This window comes from Grampus griseus (assembly GCF_964374135.1).
Source record: "Grampus griseus genome assembly, chromosome: 2".
Taxonomy (NCBI): domain Eukaryota; kingdom Metazoa; phylum Chordata; class Mammalia; order Artiodactyla; family Delphinidae; genus Grampus; species Grampus griseus.
In genome coordinates this window covers 150036871-150052808 of record NC_139018.1, presented here as the reverse complement: position 1 = coordinate 150052808, position 15938 = coordinate 150036871, and positions in this window count along the sequence as shown.

Sequence of the window (15938 nt, the reverse complement as noted above, 5' to 3'; positions counted from 1 at the left end):
TCTCAACCACTGTGCCACCAGGGAAGCCCTACATATGTCTTTTTAAATCTTTCATGTCCTTCTGTCTGGAGTGTGAAATGTCCATCAGTGGAAGTAGGCCAGCGTCATCACCCAGGACGTCCCAGGTCCTAACTGAGGCTGGACCTTAACAACTAAGGCCTGTTGCTGTTCTCCCTCCCTCGCTTTTACTTAACTGTCTAGGGATGTGCTCTTCCATCTGCTTCCATTGTGAAGTCTGTTCATAGCCAGTAAAGGGTTTCCTCTCTGAACCGGCCTTCAGGAATGAGAAGGGAAGTCTCAGAGAGCAGGGAAAAAGAGGGATGGAGCAGAGTCCTGTCAAGGTGACCCAGGGAACCCAAATCCCTCTGTAAGTAAAGGAAATAAATGCCTCTGAGAAATGTCTCCAAGAAGATCAGCTGAACAAAACAGGAATGCAGGTGAGGTTGTAGGCATGCAGCATGCTTCCAGTGGCAGGAGGAGTTCGTGAGCCGGTTGCCGAAAATGTTGATGGTGAGAGGATATCAGTCAGGCAAGGATGCTCAGCCGGGGGTAACCAGCGCTTTTGCAAACAGCAGGTACTGTCCCAGCTTCAAAGCTCTGCTGTGGAGGACTGTGATTACCGCATACTACTGAGCAAGACCTAAAGGTGTGGCAGGTGCCACACTGGGTGGGGTTGGGTGCTAGCAATTGGTGAGAAGCACTTAGAGATCCTGAAGACCAGTCACCCAGAGGGTTCCCAGAGTGCCTGCTTCAGTGGTTATTCTGGGGCCCAGTCAAACCTCAACAGAACAGTAAAACAATATGTCCACTGAGAAGGAGAGCCAACATCGACTGGCCAATGTGGACATGGCTAGAGACCGTCTCCTTTCAATATTTACTTCTGTTTAATAGGAAGAATGGCCAGTGTAATTCACAGAGTGCTGAATAATTGACTCACTGTTGTAATGTATGAAGTTGCCTTTTAATTCTCAGAGCACAAATAAGCAAATCACTATTTTGTACAGAATTAGATCATGGGTCTTTTTTCTATACAACAATTGAAATTCTGCTGGAAATAACAAAGGGCAACACTTCCCCAACCAGAATTTTAAACCTCCTGATGCAAATAAATTGCACATCTTTGACATTGCAAATGAGTTGCTACTATTATGAAAGCATTAATAGTATTGTAAGTATCCTTAAAAAGATGTGCATCAATTTATTCCAGTAGTAAATCCAAGATTTACTTAGATCTTCACAAGATCAATCATGCCAGTTTCCAAGAGGAGTGAATATTAAAAGCGTTGATAGTGCATACAGCGATAGCAAGAATTAGAATAGCTTACCAATGTACATCAAGACTTACCTACCTTAAGCTTCTGCAAAAGAGGAAGTTATTTTTTTCACAGTGGTACATACTATGCATGGATAAATAATCAAAATTAAACTGAGAAAAGATGGATGCAAACAGAGCTGATACGGATTGGGAAAGAGCTTTGTTGTTTTGTTTCATAATTATGAGATGTAATGGACCCAGAAATATTTGAGAAAGAAATTGTCCAAATGAAAATCTGAATAGCTTTAGAAAATGTGTGTACATGCATCCACACACCATCCCTGTCCCTGGAAAGCAGATTTCTCTCTCACTATGAGGAAGTAATTAAGCAGAGGGGACAACAGCAGCCACCCTGAGGGTGTTAGAGGAAAAGAAACTGCAGGCAGTTTATACATTTGGAACAGATAGCTGCCTGCTCTCCTGTCTGAGTTCAAAGGACAAAGTGAGAGAGGTCTGTAGTTACAGAATTTAACAAAACCAAAAAGTCAAGGCTCTTGTTTGAGCCTTGACTCAAACAAGAGTCAAGGCTGTGACCAGGCCCTTAGAAGAGATGAAAAGTTGCAGCTGTTTCCCACCTCTTGGTCACCATGTTTGCAACTGCGATTCTTATATATGAATGAAGGAGTATAAACTTCTTAAGTGCAGGAATGTGCCTTCAGTTGCAGGAAGCATTGTATCTTGTGTATCCTGGGTGCCCAGTAGCAGCTATCAACCAACCACTATCTATTCAGGTGAAGGGTCTAGAAACAGTTTTGTGCAACTAATACATTGAGGGCCAGAGGGTGTGTCACATGAACATGAACAGACATAGAGCGGAAGCTAGTGGTGCTCTTCAAATATTTTAAGGGATGCCAGATGGAAGAAGTGTCTACTTTAAATTTTAACCAAGCAAGACCCTATGGGGCCTTCCCAGGACAGAACCCCTTTGTCTTTCACCTGCCTCTTGTCTGTAGAAAAACTTTAGTCAAAGAATAAATTCAATCAGAGAAGTGAGAAAGTGCAGAAAGAAAGAACAGTCAAGCAAGACAAAATGATGATAATTTAACCATAAACAAAGTCAAGGCCCTTTAATTCCTCCTCAAGGGCTATAGATAATATTCTGAGGCATATCCTTTGAGCTGTAACCTCATCCACTGAAACCTCCATCAGGTGGAAAAAGTTAACTCCATGATAAGCAGACTGTAGCCATGACATAAGCTGCTCCTTCTTACACAGTTCCAAGAACTAACCTCAAGGAAATGGGAACAAAACGACCCTGGAACCAAAGGTTAACTGTACTTAAAACAATCAAGATGATGCTTATCAGACCACTGCAGGACCAATTTCAAGATGATTGCTGGAGCTGACTGTGCTGCTCTGAACATAGCTCCCTTCCCCCACACACCCCTGAAACTTCCCTTTAAAAGCTTTTGCCCCTTGATCGACAGCAGAGAGGTGGTTCTTTGGGACAGAGTTCACCTTCTTCCCAGGTTGCTGGCCTCCTGAATAAAGCAACCTTTTCTTTCCTACCAATACTTGTCTCTCGAATATTGGCTTTCAAGCTGCAAGCAGCCAAACATGAGTTCGGTAGTAAAATCACCAAAGGGAAGGTCTAGAACTAAGGGGTGGAAGCTACTTGGAAGCAGATACTCATTGTAATAGAGAACTTTTAGCCATCAAAGTGCCCCAGCATTTTGGAAGCAGTGAGCTTTATGTCTCTCCAGACTGAAAATGAGTAACTTCGTGAACAGCTTCTCAAATCCTATCCCCAGGCAATAGGATTTGCTGGAAAGTCAAAAGAAGAGCTGTGTTTACATGACACATAAGTATTGGTAAATGCATCAAACTCTTGTCGAGAAAGTAAACTAATTTTACAGTTGTCATACAGCCTGAACATTAATTGAATTCAAACGTCTTTGTCACTAATACATAATATCAGCTGGTTAAGAAAAGAGTGATAATCTCTCGAGTGACAACTTTGAGACCTGAGAGAGTTAATCATGGAATTAATGAACCTGGCCCTTCTGCTTCTGACACTTCTATACAACATCCTCCACTCTCCTCTTGACTGACCATCTTGTTGTCCACAGTGGCCTAAAGGGCTGTATGGCCTTTTGGGATGGAGCTCAGATTTACCACATTCTCTTCCATGAGTGCACGAGGTGCATGGAAGTCTCGGTGGGATGGCCGTGTCTGGCCTCACACACTGGACTTGAGAAGAATTCTCTGGAATCAGACAGCAGGAAAGAGAACGTGTGACAAGTAAGATTTATATTCGGATGGGAGCCTGGTAAAATTACAGCAGCATACTAAACCAGATGTGACTAAGTTTAAAACAATCTTGTTAGGGTAAATAGGTTCTTAAAACATCATTAAAACTGAAAGCTGATGACATCTTGGACAAACACTGGCTTTTCTGAGTGTCTGCTCAGTCATTTTTTTGTGAGGGAGAAGCTGCAACACCAAGTCCTGGTAATGAATAATGTACAGTAACCAAGCCAGTGAAACGATCTCCAACAAAAACATGTCTCCACACCAAATTCACATGTCACAGGACCCCAGCTAAGTACGTAGCTATGATTTCTGTTGTGTCCCCTGCTTCTGGTGTTCTTGAACATTTGAACATATGTCTCAGGGCTCTGCTGAGCCTCCCTCTGTCTGAATGTGGAAGGGAATCAGAGGGGGAGAGTGTGGATACCTTCCTGTTGATAGGCCTTAACAGTGCAAGACCTGGAGGGCCAGTCACAGAAAGGAGCAGGGGAGAGGCCTCCGGACAACCCAGGAGTGCCAGAAACTCTAGAATCTGCTGCTTGACCTCTTAATGGCCAGAGAATTTGGGTCTGTATTAACTTCCATGAAAAACTTGGAATTAGATCTAGGAAGAGTAGCTTGTGATGATGATGTTTTTAATCACTCAACTGTAACAGTTGGTTATTTTTAACCTACTGCTATCTTGGAATCCATAGAGAGAAGCAAGTTAGAAAGTGTCTAAGAGCTGATAAAATTTCAGCAGGAAATATGTGGAGAGGATTAGTGAGCAAAGCAATAAATTTGAACCTGGATCTATGACTGGCTAAGGAATATCTTTCTACTCTTCCCATTGCCTTGGGGATATTTCTGCTCCTCTGTTCTTATCCCATTTGTTTTCATTATGAGGATTAGCTGATATTGGATGGTCACATACCATTAGTTTGTGGGTCACTGCTTAGAAATTGTCATCATTTAAAATTTGGTTAACTGATTTCTGTGAGCATTGTATTAATTACTAGTAGATGTCAATCATTTTCACTTACGGCTTCTGTTCTGCTTAGGTGTGGTGCTGGCTCTGGCTCTCCTTTGGGAAAAATCTCTAGTCTATCACTCACACGTCTTCCTTACCGTCTTTCCCTATAGCTGCCTACAAATAGATAGAATGTACTAATTCAGTGTATCAGTTGGATCACAAAATGTGGTGAAGAAATCATTTGTAGAGCTTCAAGATGGTGGAGGAGTAAGACATGGAGATCACCTTCCAACCCACAAATAGATCAAAAATACATCTACATGTGAAACAGCTCCTACAGAACACCTACTGAATGCTGGCAGAAGATCTCAGGCTTCACAAGAGGCAAAAAACTCACCACGTACCTGGGTAGGGCAAAAGAAAAAAGAAAAAACAGAGACAGAAGAATAGGGATGGGACCTGAGCCCCTGGGAGGGAGCTGTAAAGGAGGAAAAGCTTCCATACACTAGGAAGCCCCTTCACTGGTGGAGACAGTGGGTGGGGGTGGGAGGCTTTGGAGCCACAGCAGAGAGCACAGCAACAGGGGAGCAAAGGGAAAAGAGGAGAGATTCCAGCACAGAGGAAGGGTGCTGACCAGCTCTCACCAGCCTGAGAGGCTTGTCTGCTCACCCGCCGGGGTGGGTGGGGGCTGGGAGCTGAGGCTTCGGGCTTCGGAGGTCGGATCCCAGGGAGAGGACTGGGGTTGGTTGCGTGAACACAGCCTGAAGGGGCTAGTGCGCCACAGCTAGCCACGAGGGAGTCTGAGAAAATGTCTGGAACTGCCTAAGAGGCAAGAGACCATTGTTTCAGGGTGTATGAGGAAAGGGGATTCAGAGCACTGCCTAAATGAGCTCCAGAGACAGGCGCAAGCCACGGCTATCAGTGTGGACACCAGAGACTGTCATGAGAGGCAAAGGCTGCTGCTGCAGCCACCAAGAATACTGTGTGCAAGCACAGGTCACTATCCACACCTCCCCTTCCAGGAGCCTGTGCAGCCCACCACTGCCAGGGCCCCGTGATCCAGGGACAACTTCCCCAGGAGAACACACGGCATGCCTCAGGCTGTTGCAAAGTCACACTGGCCTCTGCCGCTGCAGGCTCGCTCTGCATTCCATACCCCTCCCTCCCCCTGGCCTGAGTGAGCCAGAACCCCCAAATCTGCTGCTACTTTAACGCTGTCCTGTCTGGGTGGGGAACAGACGCCCTCAGGCAACCTACACGCAGAGGCAGGGCCAAATTCAAAGCTGAACCCCAGAAGCTGTGCGAACAAAGAAGAGAAAGGGAAATCTGTCTGTGCAGCCTCAGGAGCAGCAGATGAAATCTCCACAATCAAATTGATGTACCCTGCATCTGTGGAATACCTGAATAGAAAACGAATCATTCCAAAATTGACTTGGTGGCCTTTGGGATCAACTGTAGACTGGGGTTTGCTTTCTGCATCTAATTTGTTTCTGGTTTTATGTTATCTTAGTTTAGTATTCAGAGCTTATTATCATTGGTAGATTTGTTTATTGATTTGGTTGCTCTCTTTCCTTTTTTTTAATATATATATATTTTTTTCCTTTTTCTCCCTTTGTGAGTGTGTATGTGTATGCTTTTTTGTGTGATTTTGTCTGTATAGCTTTGCTTTTACCATTTGTCCTAGGGCTCTGTCTGTCCAGTTTTTTGGGGTTTTTTTTTTTTAGTATAGTTTTTAGCGCTTGTTATCATCGGTGGATTTGTTTTTTGGTTTCGTTACTCTCTTTCTTTTTTTTAAATTCCTTTTTTATTTTTAATAATATTTTTTTTAAATAAATTTTATTTTATTTTTCTTTCTTTCTTTTTTTTCCCTCTCTTTTCTTCTGGCCGGGTAGCTGACAGAGTCTTGGTGCTCCTGCTGGGTATCAGGCCTGTGCCTCTGAGGTGGGAGACCCGAGTTCAGGACATTGGTCCACCAGAGACCTCCCGGCCCCACATAATATCAAACAGCAAAAGCTCTCTCTATTTCAATGATAAGACCCAGCTCCACTCAACGACAAGCAAGCTACAGTGCTGGACCCCCTATGCCAAACAAGTAGCAAGACAGGAACACAACTCCACCCATCAGCAGAGAGACTGCCTGAAATCATAATAAGGCCACAGACACCCCAAAACACACCACCGGACACGGTCCTGCCCACCAGAAAGACAAGATACAGCCTCATCCACCAGAACACAGGCACCAGTCCCCTCCACCAGGAAGCCTACACAACGCACTGAACCAACCTTAGTCACTGTGGGCAGACACTGAAAACAGTGGGAAGTACAAACCTGCAGCCTATGAAAAGGAGACCCCAAACATAGTAAGTTAAGCAAAATGAGAAGACAGAGACACACACAGCAGATGAAAGAGCAAGGTAAAAACCCACCAGACCAAACAAATGAAGAGCAAATAGGCAGTCTACCTGAAAAAAGAATTCAGAGTAATGATAGTAAAGATGATCAAAATCTTGGAAATAGAATGGAAAGAATACAAGAAACGTTTGACAAGGACTTAGAAGAACTAAAGAGCAAACAAACAATGATGAAAAACACAATAAATGAAGTTAAAAATTCTCTAGAAGGAATCAATAGCAGAATAAATGAGGCAGAAGAACAGATAAGTGACCTGGAAGATAAACTAGTGGAAATAACTACTGCAGAGCAGAATAAAGAAAAAAGAATGAAAAGAATAGAGGACAGTCTCAGAGACTTCTGGACAACATTAAATGCACCAACACTTCGAATTATAGGGGTCCCAGAAGAAGAAGAGGAAAAGAAAGGGACTGAGAAAATGTTTGAAGAGATTATAGTTGAGAAGTTCCCTAATATGGGAAAGGAAATAGTCAATCAAGTCCAGAAAGCACACAGAGTTCCATACAGGAAAAATCCAAGGAGAAACATGCCAAGACACATATTAATTAAACTATTAAAAATTAAATACAAAGAAAAAATATTAAAAGCAGCAAGGGAAAAACAACAAATAACACACAAGGGAATCCCCGTAAGGTTAACAGCTGATGTTTCAGCAGAAACTCTGCAAACCAGAAGAGAGTGGCAGGACATATTTAAAGTGATGAAAGAGAAGAACCTACAACCAAGATTACTCTACCCAGCAAGGATCTCATTCAGATTTGATGGAGAAATTAAAACCTTTAGAGACAAGCAAAAGCTGAGAGAATTCAGCACCACCAAATCAGCTTTAAAACAAATGCTAAAGGAACTTCTCTAGGCAAGAAACACAAGAGAAGGAAAAGACCTACAATAACAAACCCAAAACAATTAAGACACTGGTAATAGGAACACACATATCGATAACTACCTTAAATGTAAATGGATTAAACACTCCAAGCAAAGACATAGACTGGTTGAATGGATACAAAAACAAGATCCATATATATGCTGTCTACAAGAGACCCACATCAGGCCTAGGGACGCATACAGACTGAAAGTGAGGGGATGGAAAAAGATATTCCATGCAAATGGAAATCAAAAGAAAGCTGGAGTAGCAATTCTTATATCAGACAAAATAGACTTTAAAAGAAAGACTATTACAATAGACAAAGAAGGGCACTAAATAAAGATCAAGGGATCAATCCAAGAAGAAGATATAACAATTGTAAATATTTAAGCACCCAGCATAGGAGCACCTCAATACATAAGACAAATGCTAACAGCCATAAAAGGGGAAATGGACAGTAACACAATCATAGTAGGGGACTTTAACACCCCACTTTCACCAATGGACAGATCATCCAAAATGAAAATAAATAAGGAAACACAAGCTTTAAATGACACATTTAACAAGATGGACTTAATTGATAGTTACAGGACATTCCATCCAAAAACAACAGAATACACTTTCTTCTCAAGTGCTGATGGAACATTCTCCAGGATAGATCATATCTTGGGTAACAAATCAAGCCTTGGTAAATTTAAGAAAATGGAAATTGTATCAGGTATCTTTTCCAACCCCAACGCTATGAGATGAGATATCAATTACAGGAAAAAAATCTGTAAAAAATACAAACACATGGAGGCTAAACAATAAACTACTAAATAACCAAGAGATCACTGAAGAAATCAAAGAGAAAATCAAAAAATACCTAGAAACAACTGACAATGAAAACACAACAACCCAAAACCTATGGGATACAGCAAAAGCAGTTCTAAGAGGGAAGTTTATAGCAATACAATCCTACCTCAAGAAACAAGAAACATCTCAAATAAACAACCTAACCATACACCTAAAACAATTAGAGAAAGAAGAACAAAAAAACCCCAAGTCAGGAGAAGGAAAGAAATCATAAAGATCAGCAGATCAGAAATAAATGAAAAAGAAATGAAGGAAACAGTAGCAAAGATCAATAAAACTGAAAGCTGATTCTTTAAGAAGATTAACAAAATTGATAAACCATTAGGCAGACTCATCAAGAAAAAAAGGGAGAAGACTCAAATCAATAGAATTAGAAATGAAAAAGGAGAAGTAACAGCAGACCCTGCAGAATACAAAGGATCATGAGAGATTACTACAAGCAACTCTATGCCAATAAAATGGACAACCTGGAAGAAATGGACAAATTCTTAGAAAAGCACAATCTCTCGAGACTGAACCAGGAAAAAATAGAAAATATAAACAGATCAGTCATAAGCACTGAAATTGAAACTGTGATTAAAAATCTTCCAACAAACGAAAGCCCAGGACCAGATGCCTTCACAGGCGAATTCTATCAAACATTTAGAGAAGAGCTAACACCTATCCTTCTCAAACTCTTTCAAAATACAGCAGAAGGAGGAACACTTCCCAAACTCATTCTACAAGGCCATCATTACCCTGATACCAAAACCAGACAAATATGTCACAAAAAGAGAAAACTAGAGACCAATATCACTGATGAACATAGATGCAAAAATCCTCAACAAAATACTAGCAAACAGAATCCAGCAGCACCCAGCAATGCAAGAATTCTTCAATACATGCAAATCAGTCAGTGTGATAAACCATATTAATAAATTGAAGGAGAAAAACCATATGATCATCTCAATAGATGCAGAAAAAGCTCTTGCTAAAATTCAACACCCATTTATGATAAAAACCATCCAGAAAGTGGACAGAGAGGGAACTTACCTCAACATAATAAAGGCCATATATGACAAACCCACAGTCAACATCGTTCTCCATGGTGAAAAACTGAAATCATTTCCACTAAGATCAGGGACAAGACAAGGTCGCCCACCCTCACCACTATTATTCAACATAGTTTTGGAAGTTTTAGCCACGGCAGTCAGAGAAGAAAAAGAAATAAAAGGAATCCAAAAAGGAAAAGAAGAAGTAAAACTGTCATTGTTTGTAGATGACATGTTATTATATATGTAGAGAATCCCAAAGATGCTACCAGAAAACTACTAGAGCTAATCAATGAATTTGGTAAAGTAGCAGGATATAAAATTAATGCACAGAAATCTCTTGCATTCCTATACACTAATGATGAAAAATCTGAAAGGGAAATTAAGGAAACACTCCCACTTACCATTGCAACAAAAAGAATAAAATACCTAGGAATAAACCTACCCAAGGAGACAAAGACCTGTATTCAGAAAACTATAAGACACTGATGAAAGAAATTAAAGGTGATACAAACAGTTGGAGAGATATACCATGTTCTTGGTTTGGAAGAATCAACATTGTGAAAATGACTCTACTACCCAAAGCAATCTACAGATTCAATGCAATCCCTATCAAACTACCAATGACACTTTTCACAGAACTAGAACAAAAAATTTCACAATTTGTATGGAAACACAAAAGACCCCGAGTAGCCAAAGCAATCTTGAGAAAGAAAAATGGAGCTGGAAGAATCAGGGTCCGTGACTGTAGACTATACTACATAGCTACAGTAATCAAGACAATATGGTACTGGCACAAAAACAGAAATATAGATCAATGGAACAGGATAGAAAGCCCAGAGATAAACCCACACACATATGGTCACCTTATCTTTGATACAGGAGGCAAGAATATACAATGGAGAAAAGACAGCCTCTTCAATAAGTGGTGCTGGGAAAACTGGACAGCTACATGTAAAAGTATGAAATTAGAACACTCTCTAACACCATACACAAAAATAAACTCAAAATGGATTAAAGACCTAAATGTAAGGCCAGACACTATAAAACTCTTAGAGGACAACATAGAACACTCTATGACATACATCGCAGAAAGATCCTTTTAGACCCACCTCCTGGAGAAATGCAAATAAAAACAAAAATAAAAAAAATGGGACCTAATGAAAGTTAAAAGCTTTTTCAAAGCAAAGGAAACCATAAACAAGATGAAAAGACAACCCTCAGAATGGGAGAAAATATTTGCAAATGAAGCAACTGACAAAGGATTAATCTCCAAAATATACAGGCAGTTCATGCAGCTCAATATCAGAAAAACAACCCAATCCAAAAATGGGCAGAAGATCTAAATAGACATTTCTCTAAAGAAGATACACAGATTGCCAGCCAGCACATGAAAGGATGCTCAACATCACTAATCATTAGAGAAATGCAAATCAAAACTATAATGAATTATCACCTCACACTGGTCAGAATGGCCATCATCAAAGAATCTACCAACAATAAAGGCTGGAGAGGGTGTGGAGAAAAGGGAACCCTCCTGCCCTGTTGGTTGGAATGTAAATTGATACAGCCACTATGGAGAACAGTATGGAGTTTCCTTAAAAAACTAAAAACAGAACTACTGTACGACCCAGCAATCCCGCTACTGGGCCTATACCCTGAGAAAACCATAATTCAAAAAGAGTCATGTACCACAGTGTTCATTGCAGCTCTATTTACAATAGCCAGGACACAGAAGTAACCTAAGCATCCATCGACAGATGAATGGATAAAGAAGATGTGGCACATATATACAAAGGAATGTTACTCAGCCATAAAAAAGAAATGAAGTTGAGTTATTTGTAGTGAGGTGGATGGACCTAGAGACTGTCATACAGAGTGAAGTAAGTCAGAAAGAGAAAAACAAATACTGTATGCTACACATATATATGGAATCTAAAAAAAAAAAAAATAGCTCTGAAGATCCTAGGGGCAGGACAGGAATAAAGACACAGATGTAGAGAATGGACTTGAGGACACGGGGAGTGGGAAGCGTAACCTGGGACGAAGTGAGAGAGTGGCATGGACATATATACACTACCAAATAAAATAGATAGCTAGTGGGAAGCAGCCACATAGCATAGGGAGATCAGCTCGGTGCTTTGTGTCCACTTAGAGGGGGGGATAGGGAGGGTGGGAGGGAGACGTAAGAGGACGGAGATATGGGGATATATGTTTATGTATAGCTGATTCACTTTGTTATACAGCAGAAACTAACACACCATTGTAAAGCAATTATAGTCCAATAAAGATGTAAAAAAAAATCATTTGTATTCAGAACAACAGAAATACTGTATGAAAAGAAAAACCAAAAATGCAAATTAAGGAAAACATCCATTGTGCTGGCTTTTTCTGAAAATCCACTTGCACATGTTAAAAAGAAAAAAAAATAGCACACCTAAGGAAAAAGAGAAAGCCAACAGAACATTTCATGGAAATAAAATTTTCAAGTGAAGAAAGCAAAGAAAAATAGGTTTTAAATGTGTATTTGCATTTGGACTTGAAAGATCTCAGTGTCAGGAATAATAGGGTGTAGCTTCTTTTTATTGAAATATAGTTCATTTACAATAGTGTATTAGTTTCATAACTTCTTTTTAACTATGGGAAAACCAACCACCGGGATACCCAATGTGAGGTGATAGATCCCCATCTTACTAATTCTAAAGGGGAACCTATGGCACCCCAAAGGCATGGAAATACCCCAGAAGTGCTCACATGTACACACACCGTCATACTAGTCACACTTTACTAGAGAGATTTTCCTAGGATATATGTGCTTTTTAGAAATTGCCTTGATTCCCTTTCGTTATCTCGAGCTGTAGGAATGAAGGGTGAAGCTAGTGTAATGTCATGATGCGTTTGTTCGTCGCCTACTTATACCCCAGTCTTCCGGAAAAATTGTCCTAGAAGAGAAAGAAAATCATTAATTTTTTTGTTTCCGTTTATAATTTATGCCCCCAACTGTTTCTCAAATGGGTGTGAAGTCACAATGATCCTGGTTACTTGACCAGCTGGGAACTAAATTATTTAATAATCCTTTGAAAATGAAAAGAGCTTCTCATACTTATTTTTTTCCTCTGATGTTCTCATTTTTAGTGTTTTTCATGACATTTCAAATTTGGATCTAAATAACAGCATTAACTCTCTGCAGATTCCCAAAATATTATAAGCTAACAGTTATTTCATATGGCATTATGCCAGGCTCAGATGACAGAAGCCACATATGTAACATCCAACAGGTAACAACTCTGCTCTGTCAGACGGGGAAGCCGCGTGTCAGCCAACAGAGCCCCAGGAGTCACCGGGAGACTTAACAGTGCCAGGAGGAAATTAATAATAATGATAAACTCAAGAACGTTTTTGTGGTATTGGAGGACAGACTCATTTTGAAAACAACTTATGGTTGGTGGGAGATAAAGAAATAGAAATGTTAGAAGTGTTTTAAAGGATAAAAAGGGGACTCGTGGCTTTCACTGATACTCAAAGTTTGCATCCGTTAACAAGAACTGTGTAGAGATAGAAAAAAAGGAAAGTTATTTGAGACTGGATAGAGCAAAGTTTGATCTCAAAGGCAAAAAGCCAGCTTTGAAAAGGATTCAGAAGTCATGATGGAGTAAAAAAAAATCTTTGAAGCATTCATTTTACTCCAGGGAAATTAGAAATTTCTTAGAAATGAGCTCTGCTGGAGCAATGATATGGAAAAATAACTTCACCACAAATAAGTCCATTGGAGAAACAACTTAGTTTCTCAAGTATGTGGAGCCACTGATGCAAAATGCATTTGACTCATCGTTGGAAGGGGAGTTTTATTTAGCTGTGAAGCTGGCATGATATTTTTAGAAATAGTAAAGTTCATGGAGTTTTTAAAGTGTTGAATGTCTTTAGCAGATGACATTTTTAGGGGGTGTGCAGAAGTGACCATTCTGGGCTGGAGGCTTTAGCTCCTGTCCTGCTCTCCTCAAGGCTGGGCCCGGGGTGTGGCTCGGCTGCACTGTGGAGGCTCTGGGGCTGGGTCTGTAAGTTCTCCCAAGGCAGCCTGCTCCTGAATTCCTTCCAATTCTCCAGGAACACGTGGTTCCCTGGAGAACACCACATCAGAATTTCAGAGCTGGGGTGGACTTTAACATCCCTCACCACGTCCTCCAGTCCCCACTTGAACCGGAGGAGAGGGAGGCGGAGTTCATTGAGTGTACACGGGTCAGCCTCAGCTGCACCTGGGGTCTCCACGTCCCCCCACTTCCCCCAGCTGCCTCTCGTTTTCGCCAGATGGAATAACGTGGGACGCTGCCCAGGGTGGGGAAAGCTCTTGCCACTTTACAAGAATAGTACACTTTTGGCTGAGGCTGGGCTGTGGTTTCCTGAGAAGTATGTTGCCTGGTCATCCTGCCTCTTTCCTTTCTGAGTAATACAATTTTTCTGTGGAATGGATGCAGAGAAGTGTCACCCTTCCATGGAAGAACCAGATGTGGCCAGGCCTCTGGCAGGCTTCACCGTTCCGGGAGTGCTCCTGCCCTCCCAGCTTCCCTCTTGCCCCGCTTCTGTCTGTGACTTGTGATCACCCACCACATCTGCCCCCAAATGACAAGTGGCCTCAACGTTTTCCTGGGTCCAGCCATGGCAATGAGAAGGCAGATAAGGCACCAAACAAAGCCCACATGCAGAAAATCCATCTTTCTCTCCTTTAAAAAGAAAATCTATTGCTTTTTTTAAAATTGCAATACAGTTGATTTATAATATTATATTAGTTTCAGGTGTACAACATAGTGATTCAAAATTTTTATAGATTATACTCCATTTAAAGTTATTGCAACATAATGGCTATATTCCCTATACTGTAGAATATATCCTTGTAGCTTATTTATTTTATACATCATAGTTTGTGTCTCTTAACCCCCGACCCCTATCTTGCCCCTCCCCCTTTCCTCTCCCCACTGGTAACCACTGGTTTGTTCTCTATATCCGTGAGTTTGCTTCTGTTTTTTTTATATATACTTGCTTGTTTTATTTTTGAGATTCCACGTATAAGTGGTAACATAAGAGTATTTGTCTTTCTCTATCAGACTTATTTCACTAAGCATAATACTCTCTAGCTCCATCTGTGTTGTTGCAAATGTCACTCTTTTTATGGCTGAGTAATATTCCATTTGTATATATGTACCACATCTTCCTTATCCATTCATCTGTCAATAGACACTTAGGTTGCTTTCATACCTTTGCTATTGTAAATAGTGCTGCTGTGACATTGGGGTGCATGTATCTTTTCAAATTAGTGTTTTTGTTTTCTTTGGATATATACCCAGGAGTGAAATTGCTGGATCATGTGATAGTTATATTTTTAGTTTTTTTGTCACACAGCTAAGATATGAGCATATTAGTATATTTTGGATCTGTTTAGTTGTCGGAGGCTTAAGTAAATGTTTTGCTCATTAGGACTTGCGAAAGAATGTCTGAAGGTACTTAGGACATTGTTTTGTCATGAGAGCTATAAAATAAGAAATGTGAAATTCCAAATTTCTTAACATAAAGACTATAACATGACCCACCCAGACCAGATCCAAGTGGAATTTGGAGCTAGTGGTCATGTCTGAGTGCTGATTAAATGTAGAAATGAGAGACAGCCACCCATCCAGCTGCATGCCCTGGGCTCTCTGATGGTGTACTGGGTATGTTTTTTAGACATTCTCCTCAGAATTCAGATTTCTGGAAATTCAGAAACTAGACAAAGACATATGTCAGTTTTGTTTCTGAAATATTGACTCAGGAAAAAAATCATTCTCAATGAAAAACATTTTATTGTGCTGTTTCCTAATCCACCTGTGTAGTGGGGACTCTTCCTCATTTTGTATAAGACCAGTCAGTTTGATTTCTCAGCCCCTGGGATAGAGCATCGTTATAGTGCAGAGAACTCAGCTATGTAAACAAACAACTTGAAACATGCATCCAATCTATGAGACCAACTTCTAGATGGTGCCAGGACCCCACTAAGATAGTGCCACCTTACCCCATTCTCCAGGAGGTCTCATCAAGAATTCATATTAAATCCCTGGGAAATCTGGGGATGGGTTACTAATGTCTACAGTGCTGAGAGGTGTTGTTTCATTGGATATTTGCAGTATGTTTATCAACTGGTGATAAAGCAGGAGGGATGAAAGTGTCCCAAGAGTAGTGACTGTTGAGGGTTCAGGACTTTGGCTCTCCTCTTTTCTCACTGTGATCCTC